This window comes from Neomonachus schauinslandi, chromosome 6 (assembly GCF_002201575.2).
Source record: "Neomonachus schauinslandi chromosome 6, ASM220157v2, whole genome shotgun sequence".
NCBI lineage: Eukaryota > Metazoa > Chordata > Mammalia > Carnivora > Phocidae > Neomonachus > Neomonachus schauinslandi.
The window spans coordinates 136,705,744-136,720,680 of NC_058408.1; the positions used below are offsets into that span (position 1 = coordinate 136,705,744).

Below are 14,937 nucleotides of genomic sequence, written 5' to 3' on the forward strand. Positions count from 1 at the left end.
GATCAGCTCTCTTCTCTGAGTTTGCAACATAGCTTGCCCTGGCTTTTTTTTTTTTTTTTTTAAGAGACTATTAGGATCTCCTCTCTATAGAGCGAATGAATCCTAACTAGCTCTGGTAAAGGGCCAGGCACATGCTGAACTTAACGTAAGCCTTCTTAAAGGGACTACGGCTGGAGAAAGTGTTGCTTAATTCTGGAGTATAGGTGAGGGTGGGGCAGGAGGGAGCAGAACTCATGATTTCTGCCTCCAAGTCTAAGAACAGACACTCTCATGCCCTTCTGTGGTCCCAGCCTTAGGTGAGTCTGATGAGACTACTACAGGTCCTGATATCCTGTAGACCAGTCTCCAGGACCTTTTCAGGGGGTCTACACACTCAAAACAATTTTGCATAATAAGAGTAAGAAATGATTTGCCTTTTCCTGTTACTGGCTCATGCAGGTACAGTGGGTTTTCCAGAAGCTGCAAGATGCGGGATCAATCTGACAGTGTGTGGTGTATGTGCTTGTTGCATTCCTTCCAAAAGTTCCCAGTTTTAACTGGGGGGTGGTGAGGGAGGCAGTGGACTAGATCTGCGGTTTATATTTTGAGGCACGAAAAGGATGAGCTGATGTCCGAGGAAAAGAACACAGGTCCGTGTCCCTGTGGTTCCTGACTGGCTTGTTTTGTTGGCTTTATTGGAAGTGCCCAGGGAGGGGGGGCGCGTGGATTGGAGAAGGGGGACCCTATGCCAGGTGTTCCCCCCCATCAGCAGGGATGCGAGGGCTGACCTTCTTGGCCTGGGAATCGAGGTAAGCAGGGTCCCCTTCCTGGCGCAGGTGGTCTGCTCAGGGCACCCCCAGTCAATTCAGTTTGTTTGTTTGTTCTGTCTTGGTTTCAAGGTAGTCAGCCCCACGAGTAGAAGGTGAACTGCGTGATGCCGGCTGGCTGTGGTTTCAGCCCTAGGGTCTAGGGTTAAGGCTTTGAAAAGGAGCCAGGGCCGCTTGGGCGGCTTTTCTTCTCCTGGCCAGAACAGCTTCCACTTTCAGTTGTGAAAGAAAAACCAGGAAGTGAGGTCCCCGAGCGTGCTAGAAAGCTCGGCCATGGCCTGACTCGGGACAGCTCAGGCAGGTCACTGCGGGGGACGCTCGGAGTTGGGGCCATCTGTCTGCAGGGATGCTCTGAAACCAGCCTGTCCCTGGAGGAACCGGGGGCTGAAGGGAAGAGGGCCAGGGATTCTGTGCCAGGAAGAACCCAGAGCCAGGAAGCACCGAGAGATGTACCCCCCTCACAGGGTAAGGGAAGCGTCCTGAGGGGGTATTTAGCAAGGGGTCTGGTGAGCATGGGGCAGAGGCCGAGGGGGCACCCTCACCCCCCACTTCAGCCAATCTAGAGCCTGCCGGGTTCCTGGCACGTGCTCTCTCTCACAGGGGACACCTTTAAACCCTCCTTATCAGGAGGCATGAAGGGAAGGAGGAATGTGGAGGTAGGGGGAATGGATGGGATTTTCTTTACCTCTCCTGCCTCTCTTGGGGGAGGCACACTACACGCGAGACCCCTTCAATTTTCTTTGTGAACAGTGACTCCCTCTATGGTGAGAGGTAATGGATGAGTGGCGGATAGATGGTTACTGAATGAACTTAGCTCTGTTTCAGGGGTAGGGCCACAAGTCGAATCTCAGATGAACTTCAAGGACCCTCAAAGAGTGAGCTGTAGGAAGGGACTCCATGGTTGGGGCTTGTTACCTTGTGTGGGTATTAATCTTTGGTGGTTTGAAAAGGAAGATTGAATCTGTAGCTCCAGTTTGTAGGTGTTTGGTATTTTCCATCAGCAGCAGAATCTTAAAAAATAGTAACATTTAATTTAAAAAAAGATTGATTTAGTAAAAAACAATTTTTTAATGGAATAATTGGTTTCGCTTGACCCCCCCCCTTTATATTCCAGCATGGGAGTAACTCTTTTGGGGTCCCCTCCAATTGATAAGTATTTGAGATGAACACAGAATAATCTTGGAAGAGGCATGGTAGAAATTCTTGTAGGCATCACTTGTGTGCTTGGCACAATCAAGAGAACAAAAGACAAAGGTCACAAATATTTATAGAAGAGGCAGATAATAGAGTTAAATAGATGATATGTAATGAGGTGCAAGTGGTGGGGATTCTAGCAAAATGCAAGGTAGGTGTACCCCCAGATAAACACATTCCAACTTAATTAAACACACACACACACACACACACATACACACACACATTATCCAGTCCAAACAGAATGTTTCAGCCAGGTGTTTGTCTAGGTCCTGACCTAAAGTAGTCTTCTCTTCCAGGCGATATTCTAACTCTTTGAGGGCAAAAGCACCTACTATAACATCAGTGTATCAACGAATGCTTAAGTGCTAAACACACAAATGGGGGCAACAGATTCTATAGGGAGGCTCAGGGTCAGAGAATGAATGGAGAGAAGGAAGAGGAAGCCAGGGCAAGCACAAGCTCATAAGAGCTGCTCTTAACATTTCATTAAGAGAAGCTTATGACGTGGAGGGTTTCACCATGTTATGGCTGAGGAGGCTCAGAGAAGTGAAGGAACTTTCCAAGGTCAAACAGAGATTGAAGCTGTAGTCTGTGTGCTACTGAATACCATGTTCCAACCACTCCTGTGCAGAGTTAGTCTTTCTTCAGATTTCCTAGAAAATTGCATTTGTAAAAAGATTTTCCTGTGTGGTGACCTGGGCCGATATTGAATTCACATATGTATTAGCACTTTTCAGGTGGATGTTTTTCTAGAGCTGCAAATATGACAGCTTCCATTCATTGACTATTTTCTGTGGGGCAAAGCTAGGTTTTTTTGGGGAGGGTGTTATCTTTTAATTTTCAAAAGCAGTCCTGTGGAATAGGTTGGTTGTTTCGCAGATGGGGAAACGGAGGCTTACACATAAAGAAACTGGACACACTCTGAAAAAGTTGAAACTGGCATTCGAGGTGTGGTTCCTGCAGTGCCAGAGGCAAATTTGCCTCAATTCCGGATGAGTCTAGGGGCACCTGGGTGGCTCAGTCGGTCGAGGGCCCTGCTCTTGGTTTTAGCTCAGGTCATGATCTCAGAGTTGTGGAATGGAGCCCCGTATCAGGCTCCACGCTCACTGGGGAGTCTGCTTCCCTCTCTGCCCCTCCCCCCACTTATGCTCTCTTCCTCTCACAAATAAATAAATCTTAGAAAAAAATCCGGATGAGCCTAGTTTAGTGCCTTGACCAAAGAACTAGAAACTGGGAGAAACCTCTCTTTTGAAAATCCTCCCACTTCGAATCTGTAGAGAAAGCAGCAAGCAGATTGATTGGTGGTGTGCCAGGGGTTGGGAGAGGAATGTGGAGTGACTGCTTAATGGGCACAAGCTTTCCTTCAGGGGTGATAAAAGTGTTTGGGGACTAGATAGAACTGGTGATTGCACAACATTGTGAATGTACTAAATGCCACCGAGTTGTTCACTTTAAATGATGGGTGTTATGTGAAGTTGGGGAAGTCACCTCCCACCTCCCACCTGAAGTTGGGGAAATGACATCCCCAACCAGGATTTGGCAGCTGTTTATTTATTTTTTAAGATTTTATTTATTTATTTGACAGAGAGAGAGACACAGCGAGAGGGGGAACACAAGCAGGGGGAGTGGGAGAGGGAGAAGCAGGCTTCCCGCCGAGCAGGGAGCCCGATGTGGGGCTCGATCCCAGGACCCTGGGATCATGACCTGAGCCGAAGGCAGACGCTTAATGACTGAGCCACCCAGGCGTCCCATTGGCAGCTGTTTAGATACCAGGAATGAGGGTTCTGTTCCTGCCGGTCTCCTATTGTTGGCCCGCAGATGCATCGACCCTCATTGGGGGTACAGCCTGAGGTGATTCTCATGCACAGCAGCACCCTGCCAAGGTGACCTGTCCCCAGCAGCCCTGAGTCAGCCATCATTGTTCTTGTCACAGTCTGCTGTAAATGCACCCAGGGCTTTCTCTCCCCTCAGCAACCATCCATCTGAGTCAAAAAAGGACTCTCTCCTCACTCTTCCCCTGGAAACCCAGGGCCTGACATGTCCTAGGCTCTTAGTCCATGTTGTCTGAATACATACGTGAGTTTTGGAGTTTGGAAGGTCAAGCAGCCCAGTATGGCTATGGCCATGTCATGGTATCTTCCCTCTTTGGGGGAGCTGGTTGGGAGCAGATCTCTGGGTCTCCATGGGTCAGTGTGCCCCATGAGGTGTGAGGTTGTGAGTCCCTGTGGGACAGGATACAGGGGTGGGGTAGGGTCAGAGGAGATGGCTGGGTCAGAAATCAGAGGTGCACGATGCCCTCTCCAATGAGAAACCCTCTGTTTAAATAGAAATGAGAAGTTGTTAAGACTTTGCTTTAAGTTGGAAGGCAGTTATAGAATGAAGGTCATTATCATCTCTTCTCTTTCAGGAAGCCTCAGGGTAGAACATCGGATACTTGACAAGGAGTCAGACACTGGGGGGAGTGGAAGTGGGAAAGGGTGCCAGTCTTCCTGAGGACTTCCCGTGTACCCAGTAGGGTACTCAAGAGGACAGTGTGCAGCATTCCCTTTAAGTAGGGGCTGTTACCTACCCCTTCTTGTGTGCAGTTGAGGGAAACAGGCACTCAGTGACATTATATAACTATCCCCAGGGCCACACGAGTGGTGGACCATCGCTCTGGTACCCGAACAGGCAATGGCCTTGAAAGTTTGTTGCTGGAAATGAGACTGTTGGCAATAAAGCTTATTGTTTGCACTTTGATTCTAGTGACTCCTGACCACTGGCAGACCAGGTAGTAGGAGGGCTGACTCTGCAGGAACCCCGGGCAGGAAGGCCTCTTTCACAACATTTTACATCACTGCTTTTATCCTGCATGGGTGATGGGGGCCTAGAACTTTGTCCAGACTATCTTTTTATAGGCTCTTTATCAAGTCCAGTGGACTTCTGATACTGATTCTCCTGACCCCACTTGTCTTGTCATCCACTTGGTCAGCAACAAGCTCAGGAAGCCTTTGGGGTGCTTCCTGAGGCAAGGTTTTCCTTGGGGTAGGGCTGCAGGGCTGTGGTTTGCTGAAAGCACCATGGTAGATCAAGGTAGATCAAGGTAGATCAAGGTAGAGCAAGGTAGATCAGATCACTGTGTTGATCTGAGATCCAGTGGGGTTTGTTACTACCTGCCACCAGCCTATCGGGTGGCTCAACTGTCCTATGCTATCTTCATGGACTGAGTTAAGAGGTTTTCAGTATTTGATTTAATGAGGGCTTTTTTGTTAAATACCACTCAGCTCAACTGGGCAAGGCCTGGCACCCCAAGGCTCTCTCGTGTTTGTGAACTGAAATGCCTTCCATCGTATGGTGTCTCCACCAGGCCCCAGATATTGTCTCCTTTAGCCTTCTTGGAGGCTTTTTCTCCCCCACACCCTTCCAACCAGAGATGGATTCTCTACCTCCATCAGAAACACCCCTTCACTGTTTCCCTTTCCCAAATATGATGCTTGTCCCACGTTAGTGCCTTGAGCCATACTCTACCTCTCCCCCGACATCTGGTGTTCCCCTTTCCCCCACCTTCCACTTAAGTTTATCCAACCTAATGTGGTAACTTGTCTCTCCATAAAAAAAAGTTGGATGGAGAGATGCAGGCAAAAGTTGAGAAAGATGGTGTGGTGACAACCCTGGTTAGAATCAGAGTTGGGGACTTCTTGGCCGTTGGCTTAATCGGTGGGGTCATCCTCCTTGATTGACCTTGGAAATGAGACTGTTGGCAATAAGGCCAGGGCATCAAAACCCACACATCCCTGAGAGTCTAGTGCTCCATGCAGCCCCCCTTCATCTACTCCAGTCTCCACTAGGCTCTCTCTTCTTCAGATTTATTAGCTCACCCCACATGCTGAATCCTGCTGTAAGGGTTTTCAGTATTCGATAGAACCATAAGTCCCCAGAGGGCAAGAGGTGTATCTTCTAAGTGTTTGTCCGTCTGTACATGGCAGAGTGCTGGGCACACAGTTGGTCTAAGACCTTTGTTTGCCTTATTAAAATATGTAAATTTATAAATAAATTTAAAGTACAGAGAGTAAATACATCTCTTGCCACACACACGGCTCCAGTCCACCAGATGCTCCCAAGTCTGGGGTATATGCCGTGGTGCATTTGTTTACTGCCTGGGGAATTGGTTTTAGCTCTTAGTAGACTATGAAGTCGAAGTGTGCTCTCCCCACTCTGAACACACCACCGGGTACAGAGTATATCCAAATGCTTGCAGAATCGGTGACCCTTGAGCTCATTCAGGTCGAGCTACTTACCATTGCCCATGCCAGAGCATGAAGCCCCTGGCTGTGGCATTTCTGAGGAGGGTTCAGCCCCCTCTGCCCCCTCCCGTGTAGCAGCGCATCATGTCACTGTGAGACCGGATTCTGCAACCTGTTTCCTTCAACAGATGCCTCTCCCTGGTTCCATTCTCTGAACTTTTGCCACTCGTGAGCCAACAGGGGACGTGACTCACTGGCACCTAGTGGATTCCCACTGTACCTCAGGCACCATGCTGGATGCAGTAGAATCTAAAGGCTAAGGCAGCCTCTGCCTGGGAGCCCTCACGGCCAAGGTGTCCACTGAGTCATAGGAAGCTTCCCAAACCCAAGGATAGAACTGATCCTGCTCTGGTTCGTACAACCTTCTTGAGCTCTGGTCCCTGGAGCTTTCCTGTGTGATTCAGCAGCAAAGATCTTACGGATGGATATGCGCTGAAGACCTCATGATTTGTGGTGTGCTTGTCTGTTTCAAGCCTAGCCCTCCCCCCTCTCCCTGCCACCTGCCTTACAAATTGGAGTTGTTGGGTATGACCTAGCAGTTGGGCTGGGAAGAGCAAGATGTGTGATCTTGACATCCCTTTCCTGTTCTTTAAACACTCATGGAATCTTTCCATGGTGTGGAAATGACAGCTCAGTCACCCTCTGGGTTTTACTAGGGATCTCCTTTGGTAATGCCATCTCCCTGCTCTGTCCTGCACGACCCCATGGAGATAAGGAGGCCCTTTCTCATCTGCCTGGGGGCATCCCCTGGTGTGTGTGCCTCAGAGCATCTTGCGTGCCAGGCCCCAGATGGACAGAGCTGCCTGTGCCCAGTGATCTGGCACTGCTTGCTGGAGAAAGCTATTGCGGGCAGTGACCTGAGCACCTGGGTGCCAGTGACTGGTTGGAAAGTCAACTGCGGACTCGTAGATCAGGATCTTATGCCAGCACCTCTTCTCAGCTCCTTGCAGTAAGTGTCGAAAGATGCCCTTCGGGGGCCCGTTTGCTCTGGTGACTCAACCTTTACCTTTGCTCTAGCTCTTTATCTGCTAAAGAAATGAATGAAAAACATTTCTACCACCAGAGCTGCTGTCCAAACCAGCTTGTTCTGTGGCTGAGAGGATTGCACACAATGTGCGTGCTCGAAAGGGCTACGCGCATTGAGTGTGGCTTTGGTGGTGGGCAGGCTGCACTTGCAGAAACGGAGCTGAGGCTGTGTTCTTGGGCGCATTCACGTGAAATGCTGCCAGCCAAGGTGGTGGAACTTTCTAAGTCAGCTGCCTCGGTCAGAGGTGAGGTGACTTGGAGTTGTTGGTTTTATGTTCATTTTTTTTTAAAAGCATGCATATTTCAGATTAAACAGTACATACTCCCAAGTTATCTTCTCAATGAGACCTACTTGAAAACTTACCCCCCTGCCGTCCACAATCCTCTTTCCCAATTCTATTTTTTAAATTCCATATACTATATAATCTCGCTATTGTTCAGACTTGTTATCAAACTCGCCAATAAAATACAAACCCACAAGGGGAGGGTTTTCACTGCTAGAGTCCCAGCACCCAGAACGATGTCAATATACAGTCAAGCCCTTAAATATCTTTGGCTGAATGACTGAATACTCGAAACTTGCTGGAAAATCCATTAATGATTTCTCCTCTTCCATCTGTCTTTCCTTACAAGGAATATACTTTCAGAAACACAAAAACATACACATTTGTCCAAGTGGTTTTTTTTTTTCTTTCTACTTGGCAACTTATCACAGAGCTCTTTCCACATCAGCACACACAAATCTGCTTTATTCTTTTTAATACCTGCCAAGAGTACCACTGTGTGGACCTGCTATAATTTATATGGCTAGGCTACCAAGGGAGGCTTTCCTGGTCTCTGGCATTATAAACAATCCTATAGATGTAATGATGATGAACATAATAATGAATGCACTGTTGTAAGTACTTTACAAGTATGTTAACTCCTTTAATCCTGGGGAAGATATTATCATTGCTATTTTACAGACGAGAAACCACAAAGAGGTTATCTAACCCAGGTCACAAAGAAGATGATCACGCAGGGTATGAGCCCAAGTAATCTGACTCAGAGCCCACATCCCAAACCAGTACCTTACACAGACATTTGTGATATATTTTAGTGAACTGATGTTTTTCTACAGCGTAAGTTACTCGTAGGGTCGTTAGGCCAAAAGGCACACGTTTTAAATTGTGGTAGAAGGGCAACAGGCGCATCTCTAAGGAGGCTGCACCAAATTTACGTTTCCCTGATTAAGAGTGCATTTTACACTATTTCATCATTGCTAATCTTATGGGTGGGGAAAAGACATTTCCTTTAAATTTGCAATTTTTAAACGATAAGCAAAGATGAGTGTCTTTCTCCAACCATAATCTGTTTTGCTGTGAACGTTCTGGTCATGACCTTTGCTTTTTGTTTTATTGTGTTGTGTTTTGTTTTTCATTGACTTCGAAGCATTCCTTATTGAGGAAATGAGCTCTTTAGACAGGCAAAGTATTTGAAATTTGTCCCAGTTTATCTTTGTCTCTGGTATCTTTCCTGCAAGGCAGATATTTTAAAAAATTTTACGGCTCAAGCTTGCCAATGTTTTCATTTATCGCTCCTAGGTTTTGTGTCTGTCTTGAGTCTTCCTCATGCTAGGATTATAAAAAAAAATTTTTCTCCCATACTTTTTATCCCCAAATACTCTTAGGGTTGTCATTGTTTTATATTTAAGTCTTTGATCCATCTCGAACTTATTTTTGTTGTAGGAATAAGGCAGTAATCGGCTTTATGTCTTCTCTCTGAATGCCTAGCCAGTTGTCTCGACACTTTTATTTAAGTGAAAAAAATCTATCTTTATTTGAAATGCAATTTAGTATATGATAATATATCCACTGGGAGTTTCGGGATTATTTTGTTACATAGTTTTCTCTATTCACCACCAATGGAAAACTTCTCTAGCCCTACAGAAGCAAATTTGGTATTGTTTAACTCTGTTCCCCCCATCCCCAATTCCTGTGATTTTTTCAAAAATTTTCTGACTCTTTTTAATTAGCTTTATTTTTCTGGGTGAACTTTAGAATTAACTTTTTAATTCCCGAATAATTCCCATTGGTCTTTATTAGAGTTGCATTAAATATATAGATACATTTAGGAATATGGGATCCCCTTGACTATTTTGAGTATGTATTTGCAATTTTTAAACCTTTGATGTCCCTCAGATCTAAACTTTTTGAACTGAGCCTTTACACATTTATTAATATGCGATCATGAATTATATTTTCCCCATTATTTTTGAATTAGTTATTTGCATGAAATCAAGGAAAGCTATTGACTTTCTGGCTACTGATTTGGTAACTGGCCACCTTCCTGAATTATTTCATGGCTTCTAATTGCCTCTTCTTTCCTTAGAGGGTTTTTAGGGTTACCCTCTCAGCTGTTTTTTTAAAATTGAGAAATATGACAACACATTTTATCTCAGATACACCTGAATGCTGGCCCTTTTGATCTTTGCATCATTTTAAATGGCACGAGGGGTTAAGACTTGCCCTCTTTGGGAGTCAATACTTTTCCATATCAGGGTTTTCTCTGTTTAAGTTTTGTGAAATGGATCATCATTTCAAATTATGTTATCTTTTACTTCTTAATAGAAGAAAACTGCATTTGATGCAGAAGAGTAAACTGGTGTAAGAAAAGAAAAGGTAAAAAGCCCTTAGCCCCAGGGTCTGAGGAAACTGGGTGAAGGGTCTTGCAATAGAATGCATACGTGGTTCATGTTCATTGCATGTTAAGGAAAAGGTTATTTTCATAAAGCTGTCGATTTGTAATGTTCTTTTGACCTCTTGCCATTACTTTGGAATTTGTCTAGAAATATTGATTATGTGGTTAAGAACAGAGATGGATGCTTCCTAAGTTGAGAGTGGCAGGAATTTAGGGGGGCTGGGTTGGTGACTTAAAACCCAAGCAAGAAGGCAAAACTTTCATATGCAGCCTTCTAAATCACACACAGGCCCCTTTGGAGTCATTATGAGTTGTGAAGCCTTGGGACCTAGTCTCTAGGAGAAAGTAAGTCATTCAGTACAGAAGAATGGGTTAACTAACTGGGTATTAGAACCTGGGGACTCTGGTCTCTCTTTTAATGAGCTCTCTATCACCACAGAATGAGTCCATACATGCAAGGGAACAGAGAAACCAATTAAATCCAAATTAGTATACCACTTGCTAGAAATAATTGAAATTTATATCTCATTTTTGCACAGAAAATAATGAGTTCTTCAGGCCTAAAAGCAAAAGATAATTTGCCTTATTGTTCTTTGAATTCCAGAAACCTAGGGTAACCACAATTATTTATTTCTAGGCTAGATTTCCTGCTCGCTACTGTAGATGACTTAATTTGATAAGATTCATTCTGTATTTTCTTTCAAGCTCAGAGGTGTGTACTCATCCTGAGTAGTCCTTGATACGTGTTAGAAATGACCTTTTCACCTTCTTTCATCCCTAACCCAGTACTGTGCTAAATATTGATTTGGGAGTACCCATCTCAAGATTGGCCAGAGTGACTTTTGATGATCTAAGATTTGGGAGCTTGGGAGTGGGGAGTTTACTAAGGGAAAGTGGGTTAACAGAGTATTTAAAACAGATAATTCTGAACCAGAAAACTGGTCATTTTTTGTCAACAACCACTGACTGAAAGCTAACTGTGTGCCAGGCGTGGTGTAGGTATTGGAGGCACGGATGAACAAAACAAAATCTTTGTTCTAATTAGAACATCAGTTCAGTAGGGGCAACAGATGATAAGGGAGCAGGTCTATTTCAGATAGTGAACAGTATCCCGGAGAAGAGAGAACAAGGTTCTGTGATAGTGATTGGAGTGGAAAGGGCAATATTCAATGGGGTGATCAGAGAGAGTCTCTGAGGAAGTGACATTTGAGTTGAGGCCCAACCTGTAATACACAACCATTTCAGATCTGGGGAATAGTGTTTCAGGCAAAGTGAAGAGCAAATACAGAGGCTGTAAGGGAATTGACTTACGGTTGGAGAGCTGAATACATGTAGGAAAAATAAAATCTTTCAAAGGAAAGGGATTACAAAACAAACATTATTTGTGGGCTAAAGGGATAGCCTGAAAGCCTCAGAGCAAATAAACACAGCTGACCAAAAACTAGAGTAGTGGAAGGATCCATTTAAGGACTTCGTTCAGAGAAAATCAGACTTAAGGAAGAAATGGTGGCCCGAATCCTCAGAGGAGCAGAACCCAGAGCTGAATATGGGGTGATCCAAACCTAGACACCAAGGCTGGTCCTGGGAGCTGGCAAGCAGGGCTTCAGGCAGAAGGTATCCTTCAGCTAGCTTGGGAATTAAATGTGTTAGGAGCCAGGAGATGAGTGACTGCATACTGCAGAGGAGAGGAGGCCCTGGAGGGAATCCAGGGGAAGGACTGGGGACAAAGGGACATCCTGGTGTATGGGGCTGTGGCATGTCACTGTCACCATATTAAAAAGCAGAGGACATGAATCATGGAACACTTCATCTAAAACTAATGATGTAATGTATGGGGATTAACATAAGAATAAAAAAAAATAATAAAAAGCAGAGGACACTTTCCACCTGAGGCCATCCTAATGTGCAGTGTGGCTTGCTCAACCATCTGTAGATGACCCAGAACAGGAGCTCCCGTGTACAGTGACACAGCTTTACCACCATTACACTTTCCCCCCTCCCATTCTTCCCCAAATAGTGATGTAGAGGGAGGTGCAAAGGCTTACCACATCAGCTGCTTATGGGAGGCTCCGTGAAATGCCCGAAACAGAACCGTAATCTGAGTGACACAGGACACATGACAAAAGAGACGGTGGCTTTTCTTCTCAGTTACTTGAGTGCATCCGGAAGTGTTGATAGATTCTAAAGGTTAGAATGCTAACCAGAGCTTCCCAAGCCAGTAGTGGTGGAGCCTAGAAGTTTTACCATCTCTTGGGCCCTCAGCTTCTCCCAACTGAACCGTGAGAGAGTGACATGATGTATGGTTGCAAATCCTCTCTGGCCCTAGCATCATCAGGTGAAAAATGTGTGTATGTGTTAAAAAAGCTATCAAGAGAGTAAAAAGACTACTATAGAATGGGAGAAAATATTTGCAGATCATGTATCTGATAAAGGTCTAGTATCCAGAATATATAAAGAACTCTTACAACTTAACAACAAAAAGACAAACCACCCAATTTAAACATGAGCAAAGGGCTGTAATAGACCTTTCTTCACAGAAGAAATACAAATAATCAACAAGCATATGAAAGGATGCTCGACATCATTAGTCATTAGGGAAATATGAATCAAAACCACAATGAGATGCCATTTCATACCTATTAGGATGACCATTATCCCAAAACCCCAGAAAACACCAAGTGTTGGTGGGGGGTGTAAAGAAACCGGAACCCTCTGTGTTGTTGTTTGGAACGTAAAATGGTTCAGCCACTGTGGAAAACAGTTTGGTGGTTCTTCAAAAGAAGAACCACGTGACCCAGTAATTCCACTCCTACGTATTTACCTTAAAGAACTGAAAAGAAGTATTCAAAACAAAATTTGCACACAAATACTCATAGCACTGGTCCCCATAGCCAAAACTGAAAACAACCCCAATATCCATCAGCCGATGAATGAATCAGTAAAATGTTTGTCTATATAGTGGAATACTTACTCAGCCCTAAGAAATGAAGCGCTGACATGTGCTATAACATGGATAAACCTTGAAAATATTACGCTTAGTGAAAAAAGTCAGACACAGAAAGACACATATTACATGATTCCATTTATATGAAATATTAAGAATTTGTAAGAAATTATTCAAATAGAAACAAAGTTAGTGGTTTCCAGGGGCTGCAGGGAGGAGGGAGTAAGTACTTAATGGGCACTTGGTTTCCGTTTGGGGATGAAACTGTTTTGGACTTAACTAGAGGCGATCGTTGTACAACATCATGAATGTACTAAAGGCTGCTAAATTGTACATTTTAAAATGGTTAATTCTATCTTCTGTGAATTTTACTTCAATTTTAAAAAATGTGGGGCAGCTGAGAGGAACCGTCTGAAATTCTGTACATATCCTATTTGTACTGGCTACTTGATTTGCCAAGGCAAACAGAGTAAGCTATTTCAGTTGACACATCCTTCAGTGTCTTCTGCAATTAAAACCCCTTGCCAGTGTAAGCAAGGTATTTCATTCTCCTGAAACTGGTGACCTGACATTTGTACGTATCTTCCTTGTTTGTAACAAAGTAGTCAGTCTCATCACATTTGTGGGCAGTCTGACTGCAGTGTGTCTAAAAGGGAGGGTTCGAGAACTGACAGACCATGGTCCAGATTAAGCCAGATAGATGTCTTTTTGTTTGTCTCATACCAGACTTAACTCTTTGAGGCAATAGTTAAAATGGGGGTTTCACACAAATGCGGTGTTCCGCGTTTTCCAGGGAGAAAAAAAAATCTGATCATCTGGTGATCAGGGGCTCTCACTATGGAGTGGTCACAATCAGCCAGGGGTTGACAGCAGGTGCTGCTTTAGACCGGTCATGGGTTCTCTCTATGTCCTCCCCTCCCCTTGTGCTACCCGCAGGGGCTCTTCAATCTCCCTCCTCCCCGCATCCCTTACCGCCCCTCAAACATCAATTTCACCTTTAGACCCTCTTTTGAAGACACTGTTGGCCAAGTCTCTTATTAAAATGTCAATCTGCTGTCTGCAAAAAGAAAGCCAAAGTCCTTAGTGTGACAATTTGTTCCCACAGTTGAGAAGGGGAGTGGAGGTAAGAATCTCTTAATTTGAAGGTGTGTAGGACAGAGGAGAGCATCCCAGATCAGAAGGTACTAGCAGGCTGGGCGGGGGAGGGCTAATGGTGCAAGGATGGGTGAGCACAGAGCAGGTTTCTCTTCCCTTGAGCGCCGCTACCCACTCTCAATTCCACAATTTCCACCCCGGAGCTGCACTGTTCCCCACCTGACGAACAACAAAGTTCTACATGACTGGCTCTTGAACACATTCTGTGTCCTGGAAGTGCAACTTCACCATACCAATCCAGGTAAGGCTGGATTCCAAAATTCCCAGCTCTCAGAATCCTGGCAGGTGGTCACAATGGAACCCAGCCTTAGGTAACCTAGCACCTGTGGGGCCTCGCTTTTGTTTTTGTTGTGTCTTCTTTTTCTTCCCCTAAACACAATGTGGAAGAAACCAAGGAGTGGGGGACAGTCATCCCAGTCCCTGGAAGTTCAGCTTTCCTCCATAAAATGGAAAGGGACTGCTCCAAGTTCAGGTAATAACCTGTCAGGGAGCAGAGGAATGCTCAGATGACTGACGGAAGGATTCTTGTGACTGTTTCTTTTCCCATGCACAATTCCCAGGCCCCATAGCCTTTGTTAGGGGGGAGGGAAGTGTTTGTCTTCATGGAGAAAGTTCCAGATGCCAGCTACTGGCGGTTGCCCCTAAAGTTCTCAGGGCAACTATGATCTTGATCTGATCAAACTTTTTCTTATCAGGCATGCTTTGCTCTCTTGATTTAAAGTGGGAAAGTTTGGCCTCATCTCTGAGCTATTGTTCTATAGGGCACTGCAGTAAACTTTGAAGAGTACAAATTCTGAATTTCCTTTGCTGTTGCCTATAAGGCTCCAGACAGGTTTGGTCTCCTTGA

At 44.9% G+C, this 14,937-nt stretch overlaps 1 protein-coding gene across 2 annotated transcripts in view; it reads left to right on the plus strand.

Annotated features, from left to right (window-relative positions):
- Nucleotides 1-246: 246 nt before the first annotated feature.
- Nucleotides 247-14,937, plus strand: part of ACSL5 (acyl-CoA synthetase long chain family member 5) — a 41,109-nt gene continuing 26,418 nt past the window's right edge. The window contains exon 1 of one of the 2 annotated variants that reach the window (XM_021700105.2): nt 247-296. The gene's annotated coding sequence lies outside the window, so the exon portion shown is untranslated. Of the gene's footprint in view, nt 297-1,038; nt 1,272-14,937 lie in introns of those variants that run through there. The other variant, XM_021700106.1, reaches the window with a different exon arrangement.